At 48.1% G+C, this 12,642-nt stretch overlaps 1 protein-coding gene across 10 annotated transcripts in view; it reads right to left on the minus strand.

Annotated features, from left to right (window-relative positions):
- LOC119178495 (uncharacterized) overlaps positions 1-12,642 on the minus strand; it is a 331,606-nt gene that overhangs the window by 292,386 nt on the left and 26,578 nt on the right. The gene's annotated exons all lie outside the window — the stretch shown is intronic.

Genomic DNA, 12,642 nt, shown 5'->3' on the forward strand with positions numbered 1-12,642 from the left:
CAACATACACGCTCCGCTTAGCGTATCGGAATACAAGAGAAGGCGCTTGGTAAACGAGAAATTGCGCAAGAAAAAAACAGAGAAAAGACAAGTAGTGATTGCACATTGAAATTGGAGCGTCGTGACGCCATGAATTTCGACGGCATCCATTATAGCTGCTACTTAGTTCCTATAAGTAATAAAAATGAAGAAGTACACTGCCTCCTGAGGGGGGGGGGGGTAGAGGGATAGACCTATCGCACAATGTTTCAGGATATTTCATCGAGCCAGTATAGCCAAAATACGAAAAATATGCATTGAAATTCGTGACGCCACGCACGGTGTTTTTTTCGAGCGGGAAATCCGCAGCTGAAACGTTGGCCTCGATTTTATTCACTATTAAAAGCAAACCTGTGGAATTAACCACATTAAAGTTCTCAGAGTTCCAATTGATCGATGCAAAACGATTCGCTGTGTTCCCTTGCAGGCTTCTTTATCAAATCAAGCAAGCAAGAAGAAGCATTACTGTAGGACTACCCTCACCCCAACCACCTCCCCCCCCCCCCCAATAAAATTTAACGGCTACCTTGAAGATGGCCACGTTCCTTCTATATAAATGTTAATTTTTTCGTTATTGTTTTTTAACCTCGGGATTTTCCCACTGCATCTTCTTTGCCCCCTCGTCTCTTGAGAGACGAGGGGGCAAAGTAGAAGAACCAATCGGTTTTTCGATCACTCCGATCACTCCGATCCCTGTTATCGAGGGATTGCAGCGTGCACGACGTGGCAAATGATGAACGCATGTATACGGGTGACTCACTTAACAGTGTCGCTCCTCGCTTTTCGTTGTTATTTCATTGCACGTAAAGAAATAGTCCGTTAATTCAGAGGTGTCGTATGCAGTGCCAAATTGCACGCGGGCCAGCAGACAAAAAAAAACAAAAAAAAAACGGATGCGCGGTCTTTTCACAGGCTCACAAGGACGACGCAATTATCAGATCTGCTCTCGAGAGGGCTCTTTTTTTTTATTCCGTGACGTATGAATCGGGCAGCGCGGCAGTAGTGTATATAAATCGCCGACATAATACATCTTGAGCACGCGATGCACGACAGCTGCACACAAAACAATACACACACACACACGCCGAGCCCTCAGGAGCCTAGAGCAGTTATGCCATGGGAGCGAAAATTCAGTATGTACAAGAATAGTGAACAAAAAAAAAATACACCCCCCCTTCAGCCTTCCGCACTATTATAGCGATTAAAAAACTCGAACTTGTAGCTACACTTAGTTCTAACAACAATGTTGAGAAAGCGCGGAATTTCAATTAATCCAAGTATAAGCGATGTCGGCGAATAAATAGCTAATTAATGTGCATGGTATACAGCACAGTGTGTGTGTGTGAGATAGAGATAGATGAGAGAGAGAGAGAGAGAGAGAGAGAGAGAGAGAGAGAGAGAGAGAGAGAGAGAGAGAGATAGAGCCCAGCCAACCTGAATGAGCAAGAGTAACCAACAGTTGTTATTCGTTTTGGTCGTGAGCAGAGTTGTCGATAACGCGAGTATACATCCCAAGCAGGTAAAATCACAGTCCCAGGTATCCTATTTCCTATGCCGGATCTGATAGCCGAAAGCAATCTAGGCAAAAGCCACATTTTAAAGCGACGATGCTTGCCTATAGAAATGCTTCAGGCCAAGTGACCCAAAATAAGAGGAGCAATATACAAAAATAGATATAGTATGCTACAATAAAAGTGAAAAAAGCGATAATAAAAACAGAGTTCGCAGTTACAAATCAATAACCAATAAAATTAGGGCAAAGCCGAGCTTGAGGCCAGAATTAAACTGTGGATATCCGATGGTGGTTGAGTTTTGAAAGCACTTTGGAATGCTTAACGAACCAGCATCTCGGTCAGAGAGCGAAATTATACCCGAATGCTGATTTAAAACAGAAGTCACGAAACTAAAGCTTCCATCTTTTGGCCTTTGAGTGGAGCGAATACTTATGAAGCGTGGAAACTTGGGCAAGTTGGTAGGACATAACAGCGCTCTTTTCTGTTCTTGTTTCTTCGCTTCCGTAGTTTCCCAGTAACGAATTCTAAGTTGCGCTGTTCCTACATTCGGCGAATACTATTCGCTCTATTAACAATACGCTCCAGTACGCTCGTGCAACAATACGAAAAGTGGAGCGTATACTGTTGCTATGGCAACAGTGTATATTGTTGCCATAGCAGCAACATACACGCTCCGCTTAACGTATTGGAATGCAAGAGAAAACAAGGTCTTCCGTGCTGAAGTTGGTTAGATGGCACTGTGAATTGGCCACGCGGAAACGTCTACGTGAGCTCAGAGAACTTGCGTGTATTGCATCGTGGCTTCCGAAATAATTTTTTTGTTGATAAATGGAAAGAACATAACCATTCGTTTGTAGCACCAAGCCACAAGAAAATCCATAATACAGATTCTTCAGAAAGAAAAAGCCTCTAGTTGCCTGAAAAATTTGTCCTTGTCAAGGGTTCGAACACGGTACCAACGCATTTCGGGGGCGGTAGCTTTCGGCACCAATTTTTCGGCAACTAAGAGGCTTCGAGTTGTCGATCAATTCAACCTTGCGCTGTGAATTGCTATATTCTAGCTCAATTGGCAGAGCGACCGCCCCGGAAAGGCGTTGGTCCCGGGTTCGCATCCCGAACCAGGACGATATTTTTCGGCAACTGAGAGGCTTTCATTTCTGAGGAATCTTACGGATTTCCTTGTGGCTTCATGCTATACAAACGGGTGGTTGTTTTCTTTCCCCTTTTTTAACCCTTACGCCACCTTGCGGGTTTCCACATACTCATTTGAAATCAACTCTCTTTGAACGTTGCTGGAGCGTATCGCGGAGGCCATTACTAAATAGATTCCGCCAGCGTTCACATGTTTCTGTTGTCACCCGGTGCAGTCAGAGACTCGGCGCCTTATATAAACGAAGGTCCGCGATTCCTGTCACACAGCTCATTTCGCCCGACTCTGCATTCTAGGTAAAGATTATAACCTCTCTAATTAATTCCTGGCGCGATACACTATACGGCGTTGTTCTGGCAGCGCCTATACGATGAACGAAAAGGCAGAACAGATAGCCAGACAAGTCTGCGCAGTGCCAGTCTGGAACCAAGGGGGCAATTACGTAGCCACTGTCAGAGAAAGCGCGGGTCTCGGTTAATTAATCTATAATTAAGACAGCGACGAGCCTACTTCTGAGAAATACGTGCCGACTTAAAAAAAGAACGAAACTAGAAAATGTGCCGGATAAGTAGTGAGGGCTTGCGAGAACGTTAAGACAATGCGTTGTGCCGCCAATTTCGCCGTCGCATTCGAAGAACGAATTAATATCCACGGCAGCATGGCCGCGCACTCACGGCCGTTAGAGCTCTACAGAGTTTCTTAAGAAAATTCACCTGAAGAAACAGATGCGCCAAGATTAATTCAGCGCCTACCACAGCGACGGATAAAAATAGGCCCAAACAGGTTCGAGAAGTAAATTCCGGAGTGGAAGCTCTCACGACTGTCTAGCACTAAATATGAAGCCGCAGCATTTGCCTCTATACACCTTAGCTGAAGCAACAACAAAATCGTAGCCTTCTAGTGTCATGCCTGCTTAGAGATGAACTGTGTTTTCGTACTGCGCGGCATGTAAAAAAGAAAAAAAAGAAGGCGCGCGGCTACACGAAGCTGCGACCTCTCCCCCTCCCTCTCTCCCTCCACAAGGAGAGGACGCAAAGCGCGCTGGCGCGTTGAAACACGTACGTGTGGTTAGGGCTTAACATTTAGCATTACGCGCCCTTTATACGCCCAGACAGGTTATAGATATAAATCACGCAAACAATGAAGACGCGGGGAACTGCGGACGACGGGAACATCCTGCGGGTAAAATTGTCTTCCCCGCAACACCGGTGCACTTCTCGGAGGCAGGCGTCGTGCGAAGGCCGCACCTCATAGCGTCGGACACATTAATGCAGTCGAGTGACGAGGGGAAACAAAAAAGGGCCACAACAAAAACAACAGCGAAGACTCGGCGTACAACGTGCACGCAATCGCGCAGGGATCCGACGACGGCCCCGCTGGGAGCTATTTTCCGTGCTTCTACAGGAGAGGACACTCAAGAGCGGCAAGCAGCGATACTACGTCCCGGCGCACTGCGTGCTCTCGGAGGCACACACACCGGGTAGCCAGTATTTGACTGGCCGCGAGCTGTGCATGGGTCGTCGACACCGACAAACTCTGGCCTGTCTTAATCGCGCGCTCGCGGCCATAGTATTCGCTCACCTCATTTGATGTCTATAGTTTTATCAAAGTTCTTCATCAACAGCTGATTGATTGATTTGTGGGGTTTAACGTCCCAAAACCACCATTTGATTATGAGAGACGCCGTAGTGGAGGGCTCCGGAAATTTTGACCACCTGGGGTTCTTTAACGTGCACCCAAATCTGAGTACACAGGCCTACAACATTTCCGCCTCCATCGGAAATGCCGCCGCCGCAGCCGGGAATCGAACCCGCGACCTGCGGGTCAGCAGCCGAGTACCTTAGCCACTAGACCACGGCGGCGGGGCTCTTCATCAACAGCTCCACCAGTACACCTTATAAGGAGCGCGCCCTCCTGAAGCAAAACACCGACAAATTCCCTACCACGCGGACCCTGTGTCGGCATGCAACGCAATGGGCGCGTCTATACTTCCCCCAAAGAATACCGCGACCTGCGCACACAATCGCGGCCGCCACGGAGTCTCAAGGTACCGCCACCGTCCTTGCCTTGAAAAGGTAGGGGGGGGGGGGGGATCACACGCTTAAAACAGGCCCCGGCTACAGTGTAGTATAAGCCCGGCTCTTTTGTTCACAAAATGAACCAGCAGACATCCTTGTCATAACAATATATGACGTTTTTTTTTTGTCCCAAAATCACAAGATAACGAAGGACGACTTGGTGGAGAGCTCCGGTAATTCGGACCATCTGGTATTCTTTAAGGCCTGACGCACACGTATACGCGTTGCAAACGTGTGTTAGAAGTGTGGCAGTTAGGTCTAGTTGGCGTGGAATGACGATAGTTATATATATAGGGCGAGAAATCTTAGTCGTCGTTTTGCTCTCTAGCGCTATCGTCATGCAACGTGCGGTCATGCATGCCATTAACGAGCACTGGCATCGGGCACAGTACACGGAAGCTTTCCGCCTGCATCGAAATCCGGCAGCCGGTCGCATTTTCGGCTTATCGGCAGAGCATGGTAACCCCTGTCCCAACAGAGGCGGAGAGAAAGACATCCTCGGAGACAAACGTTTAGCTCTATAGCTATACGATAGACAACTCCAACTCTACACACAACAATGCTATGCAGTAATACTTGAGCGGAAACTGCGTACCGAAGGCAAAGCCGGCACCCCAGCAGATGAAGTATACATAGGGACACTATAAAACGTTATAGCTTATACTGGCAAAATCCAGCGTTTTTTTTTTTTCGCGCGCTATTATTGTCGGAAAGATCCAGTTTACTCGATGTGGAGTATGTTTGTGTTGTGGTGGGCCACCACGCCCTGGTAGATATTTTTTGAAGACGTTAACACAAAGCTGGAGATTTAACACTCTCCTCGCTTAACGACCTTGCTTAAGGCTATCGTTTACATCAACAGTGCTCAATCCATTTATGTGTAAGGTCGCGAACCGGCTGTCCAGTCTCCATTTCATAAGAAAAGTACGGGCCAAGCGCTGGCCTCAACTTCGTTCGTCTGCAAAAACATAGCATTCCAGCAATATTATTCAAAACCCATAGTTTCAGGGCAGTGATTGAGAGACCACAGTGACGATGCGCACAGAGCGTATATGGACGGATCTGTAGAGTCTTTGTGCCCGCGGAACTTCCTGGTGCCTTTATCACGTTTTGTAAAGTGTCGATATTACGGGTCGTAATTTTGTAGCCATTCCGCTTATATAGGCGAGGAAGGCGAAGGAACTCCACAAAAGTTCGCGCAATCGCTGCGAAAAATTGCATTTTCAAGGAAGTATTTCGTAAAAAGGCGACCCTACAAGATGCGCAGAGAAAATCCGAAACAAAATTTTACTGGGAAACGTACACCTTGGAAACCAACTACAGAGCAGAAAAACGAGTGCGCTTTTGAGTCGCCATTTACCAGGCACGTCGTGAACAAGGGTTCAATATTATCCCGCGTCTCTCAGCGCTGGGTCCTACAGTGAGCGTATAGTTGGACGGGAACAGCAACGGCTTTTTGAAAGCAGTGGCTATAGTTGTTTTTCCGGCGCAGTGATGCAACGACGGAGAAGAGGCTCGGAGCTCCATGGCAGCCACCCAGCGACCGCGTCCGTGCTGAGCGTCGTGCTAATTTACGGGCCCCGTCCGTACGTATACCAAGAAGTACGCTGGGACACAATCCTCGCATACTGATCGAGTAGGTCGGCGGCTCGGCACAGCTTGCGCTGATGAGCGAATTCGGTAAGACGAATATAGAAGTGGTTTTTGGTAGTCGGAACAGGACGCGGGAGTGCGTGATGACCTGGTTTGCCGTCATGGCTCGTTGAATATCTGTAGGAAGCAGCCGAGGAAGAAATCGCCAATAAACGAAAGCGTTTGTGCCTCTCGTCGTTTCTTCCGGTTCCCTGAGCTTTTTTTTTCCCTTCTGCGATACGCTCCAAGCCGATTACACGAGCTCCCATACCATTCGATTTTTCACGACAGCATCAAGGAACTAAACGAGGGCGATATACAGTCAACGCTTTCCGGCAGCGTCCACGGATACTTCGGGTTGTGACTAATTTCGGTGAGAATTAGCGAACGATAAGCGTGTTTTCGAGCGCCACACTCTCTGCAGAGGCTCGACATGCGAAGTTCGCACAACGCGTGGTGCGCCAGCATGGACAGCTGGCGTTTATTACCCTCACCGACGAGGTCAGCTGCCGTGTCACAACTACGCAAAAGTGCGTGGCGCATGAAGATCTCAAATTCTACTATAAAACTAGAATCTACGACGACAGCATCCAACACGACCGTCACTAGAAAAAAAAATAGGGTGCACATTAACACCCTGGCACCATTGTGCACACACACACACACACACACATATATATATATATATATATATATATATATATATATATATATATATATATATATATATATATATATATATATATATATATACATACAGGCTGTTCCAGGTAACTTTAGCCAGAGTTTAAAAATATGCCGATACACGCAATTATAATGCGACCCGATGTATGTTGCCCACCGTTGCCTGAAGTTAGACTATTTTTTGTGTTCTCAAATATTGTTTAATTAGATCTGTGTAATTAACTATCCTTAACTAAAATTAACAAAAATTATCTAACCGAAACGAAGATAGATAAAAATTCAATGAGAAAGTTGTAGATCGGTTTGAAAAACGTCCGATTAGACACTTTTTAACTTTATATCTGTTAGGTATTAGTGTTTTCCTGCTAGTTACAAAATGCCCGCGATATACAAAAATACCACGTGACAAATTCGCTCGCGCATCAGTGCGCACGATGATTCTAAGGCTCCCTAACGCTCCGCGAACCCATCGCATTTGCCCCATTGTGCTGCCTCAGCAGGGCCACAACGATTGATTGATTGATATGTGGGGTTTAACGTCCCAAAACCACCATATGATTATGACAGACGCCGTAGTGGAGGGCTCCGGAAATTTCGAACACCTGGGGTTCTGTAATGTGCCCCCAAATCTGAGCACACGGGCCTACAACATTTCCGCCTCCATCGGAAATGCAGCCCCCGCAGCCGGGATTCGATCCCGCGACTTGCGGGTCAGCAGCCGAGTACCTTAACCACTAGACTACCGCGGCGGGGCTGGGCCGCAACGATGGTTGATTGATTTGTGGGGTTTAACGTCCCAAAACCACCGTATGATTATGAGAGACGCCGTAGTGGAGGGCTCCGGTAATTTTGACCACCTGGGGTTCTTTAACGTGCACCCAAATCTGAGCACACGGGCCTACAACATTTCCGCCTCCATCGGAAATGCAGCCGCCGCAGCCGGGATTCGATCCCGCGACTTGCGGGTCAGCAGCCGAGTACCTTAACCACTAGACTACCGCGGCGGGGCTGGGCCGCAACGATGGTTGATTGATTTGTGGGGTTTAACGTCCCAAAACCACCATATGATTATGACAGACGCCGTAGTGGAGGGCTCCGGTAATTTTGACCACCTGGGGTTCTTTAACGTGCACCCAAATCTGAGCACACGGGCCTACAACATTTCCGCCTCCATCGGAAATGCAGCCGCCGCAGCCGGGATTCGATCCCGCGACTTGCGGGTCAGCAGCCGAGTACCTTAACCACTAGACTACCGCGGCGGGGCTGGGCCGCAACGATGGTTGATTGATTTGTGGGGTTTAACGTCCCAAAACCACCGTATGATTATGAGAGACGCCGTAGTGGAGGGCTCCGGAAATTTCGAACACCTGGGGTTCTGTAATGTGCCCCCAAATCTGAGCACACGGGCCTACAACATTTCCGCCTCCATCGGAAATGCAGCCCCCGCAGCCGGGATTCGATCCCGCGACTTGCGGGTCAGCAGCCGAGTACCTTAACCACTAGACTACCGCGGCGGGGCTGGGCCGCAACGATGGTTGATTGATTTGTGGGGTTTAACGTCCCAAAACCACCATATGATTATGACAGACGCCGTAGTGGAGGGCTCCGGAAATTTCGAACACCTGGGGTTCTGTAATGTGCCCCCAAATCTGAGCACACGGGCCTACAACATTTCCGCCTCCATCGGAAATGCAGCCCCCGCAGCCGGGATTCGATCCCGCGACTTGCGGGTCAGCAGCCGAGTACCTTAACCACTAGACTACCGCGGCGGGGCTGGGCCGCAACGATGGTTGATTGATTTGTGGGGTTTAACGTCCCAAAACCACCGTATGATTATGACAGACGCCGTAGTGGAGGGCTCCGGAAATTTCGAACACCTGGGGTTCTGTAATGTGCCCCCAAATCTGAGCACACGGGCCTACAACATTTCCGCCTCCATCGGAAATGCAGCCCCCGCAGCCGGGATTCGATCCCGCGACTTGCGGGTCAGCAGCCGAGTACCTTAACCACTAGACTACCGCGGCGGGGCTGGGCCGCAACGATGGTTGATTGACTTGTGGGGTTTAACGTCCCAAAACCACCGTATGATTATGAGAGACGCCGTAGTGGAGGGCTCCGGTAATTTTGACCACCTGGGGTTCTTTAACGTGCACCCAAATCTGAGCACACGGGCCTACAACATTTCCGCCTCCATCGGAAATGCAGCCGCCGCAGCCGGGAATCGAACCCGCGACCTGCGGGTCAGCAGCCGAGTACCTTAGCCACTAGACCACCGCGGCGGGGCGCCGCAACGATGGTGGCGGTTTTACAATGAACACATTTTGCTATCGGCCACAAAGACTATAACCACTGTGAGGGAAGCGTGTAGTTCGTACGCGGAACGTTATGGAGCACTAGAATCATCGTGCGCACTGGCGCGCGAGAGGGTTTGTCACATGGTATTTTTGTATTTCGTGGGCATTTGTAACTAGCAGGAAAACACTAATACCTAACAGATATAAAGTTCAAAACTGTCTAATCGGACGTTTTGAAAACCGATCTACGACTTTCTCATTGAAATTTTTTATCCATCTTCGTTCATTCAAAAGGTAGTTAAACAGATCTAGAATAAAACAATATTTGAAAATACAAAAAATAGTCTGACTAACTCCAGGCAACGGTGAGCAACATGCATTAAGTATTGTCGTAATCACGTGTGCGGCATATTTTTAAACTCTGGCTGAAGTTACTTTGGTGGGACACTATATATATATATATATATATATATATATATATATATATATATATATATATATATATATATATATATATATATATATATATATATATATATATATTGTAGAGAAGCCGCCGAACACTGAAGTGGGTCAAACTCTCAAGTGTTCTCTAGTGGGTCTACCCAAAAAAGGACGCCGCTCGCGCTGGGAGTCCGTGCTTGGCCGTTACTGTCGCCATTGTCTATACTCGCTGTGTGCCTGCTAATAAACGCCATAACAAATTGGTGGAAGAAAGTGTATATATATGGAAGAAAGTGTATATTTAGGTGTCGTTTTTTCGTGTGAAAACTACATTATTAACATCTAACAGACAATAATGCCAACGAAAGTATAGGGGAAGTTATTAGACCTTATTGTAATGTAAATGTGAAGAAAGAAAGGTGGGTGAAAAGATAACTTGCCGTGGGCAGGAACCGAATCTGCGACCTTCGAATAACGCGTTCGAGAGCATCAACCGCGTTATTGCTTGAAAAACATTTATTGCTGGTACAATAGGAGGAAGCCCTGAAGGGACCACCCTTCACAGTCTCCAGATGGACTCCTCATCAGAGGAGCCCGCTGGCGACCACCGCAACTCGCGTTCTGTCGACCGCGGCCTTCTACAGTCGTCAAGCCGGAGCAGCTGATCAGGGCAGCCTCCCAGTCCTACCGGGTGGGGTTTGCGTTTGGGGAGAGAGAGGTTCGGGGTTGTTTGGAATGCCCACACCACGAGTAAAGTATCCGAAGACGTCTCCGCACAGTGCGGACACTTTCCCGCACGGGTAGGACCGATACTGTTTCAAAACTGCCGGGCACAACAGTGCATGAACGAAACAAAAGACCGGTTTCATCGGTACGCTATGCGCTAGCTGGTGCTTGAGCACCTGTAGGGCCGCGACGGAACAACAGAGCAAACACGGACAAGGCGAGCCGTCTCGAGCCGCTTCTTATAATATACGTGCGCCAAGCGAGGAATGCGCAGTACAGACTGTAGCGGGAGTCCGCAGGAAAACATGAACTGCCACTGCAGGCCTCGTTGCGCAACGTTTTCTTTTCCTTCTTTTTTTTTTTGTTTCGTTTTTCTGCACCGCGGCGGCCTAACTAGCTGCTCGGTCATCACGCAGACAACGCGTGATACTATATAGGGTTGGGCGCACAACAAGGCGCGGTCCGCGATAGACGACAAAAGCTCGAGGCCGATCCGTATATCGCCGATAATATCGACCACAATTACATGCTGGGTTCAATCCTACGCGCACATTTCCGTCGGGTTCGCGTTCGCCACGCGAGCTGCACCGATTTAGCGCGGCGAGGCGAGATAACGTATAGCATATGGCGTTCGTCCGAGCGAATTAAGGCCGTCACCAAGTTCGCCCTGAACGCAAGAAGTGGTAGATTTTATAACAGGGATCCTCCCGAAGAAAATCAAGCAGCCAGGACCCGGTTCAGCAGACAATGGTTGCCCACCGGGCCGCTAGCGTCAAAGAGAACCACCAAATGAATGCTTGGGCGCAGCGGAATCGTAAGGGGGGGGGGGGGGGGGCAGGAGCCTGCGTTGGAATAAAGGTTTGTTAAAATAAAGGTTTGTTAAAATAAAGGTCCTCTGTTGAAATAAAGGTTTTCTCTTCCTCCTCCCGGAGGACGGTGCAGCAACGATCAACACTTCCAGGAGAGCATGAGCCATAAGCGAAAGTTTTTTTTTGTGTGTGTGTGTGTGGGGTTAGAAATTAACCTGCCACCCTCACTTCGCCAGTGCAGGTGAGCTAGGACTTTTATGATCGCCGCCCAGTGGGCAAGAACAAACAAACCACATAGATAAAACCACACTAAAGAGTTATATAGGCGTATAGCTCTGGGGTTCTACGTCAGAAAATCACGATATGAGTACGAGAGACGCCGTATGTGGAGGGCTTAGGAAATTTGGACCATCCGGTGTTCTTCAATGTGCCCTGACAACACACAATACACAGGCTTCTGACATTTCGCCTCTTTCGAGATGCGACCGTCGCGATAATCCGTCCGTTCGAAACGGAGGAAAAATACATACAAGAAAACACCGAAGGACACGCAAACGATTGATGACGTATGGGGCTTTATGGCACAAGGGCTAGTGATGGCCAAAGAGCGCCAGGTCATGATACGGGACTTGGACAATGATGATTCTTGGTGGCTGTATAAGGGCCTAAAATGATGCGCGGTGCGTAAAATAACATAATCAAGATAATGAGAAACATGAAGTGTATGGTATGGACTAAGATAAAACACCAACATGTACATAGTGCGCCTGAAAAGTTGACATATTACAGAGCACTACACAAGACACCTTACGCGCAAGGGACTATAGAGGGTAGTGCATAAGCACATAACGTCGTAGCAGCACCTCCTTGAAACAGATGTGCTACGAATCCAAAGTCCAATCAATGTTCAATGTGCGGGAGTCTTTAAGAAAGTTTATGACAGACTTATGATCAAAGCATGCGTGATTACCTCGAAACACGCTGGATGAAAGGGCTCACGGTATCAAATACTTTCTCCTGAGATTTTCCAAACCTGCACACATGATCAATACATAAAGAGCGGTAAGTGTCTCTCCGCACATACTGCAAGTCAGAGGTCCACCGCCTTTTAAAATACGGTTGTGAGTTCCGTAAGTATGTCCTATTCTCAGTCTCGAAAATTGGACCTCATTTCGTCTTGATCTCGTGGTTGGGGGCCAACACCCTGTAGATGCGGCTAATGAGATGAAGCTTACTGTTAAACTCAGTGTCACACAGACGCTGCCAGTGCAT

Source organism: Rhipicephalus microplus, chromosome 1, assembly GCF_043290135.1.
Source record: "Rhipicephalus microplus isolate Deutch F79 chromosome 1, USDA_Rmic, whole genome shotgun sequence".
Taxonomy (NCBI): Eukaryota; Metazoa; Arthropoda; class Arachnida; order Ixodida; family Ixodidae; genus Rhipicephalus; species Rhipicephalus microplus.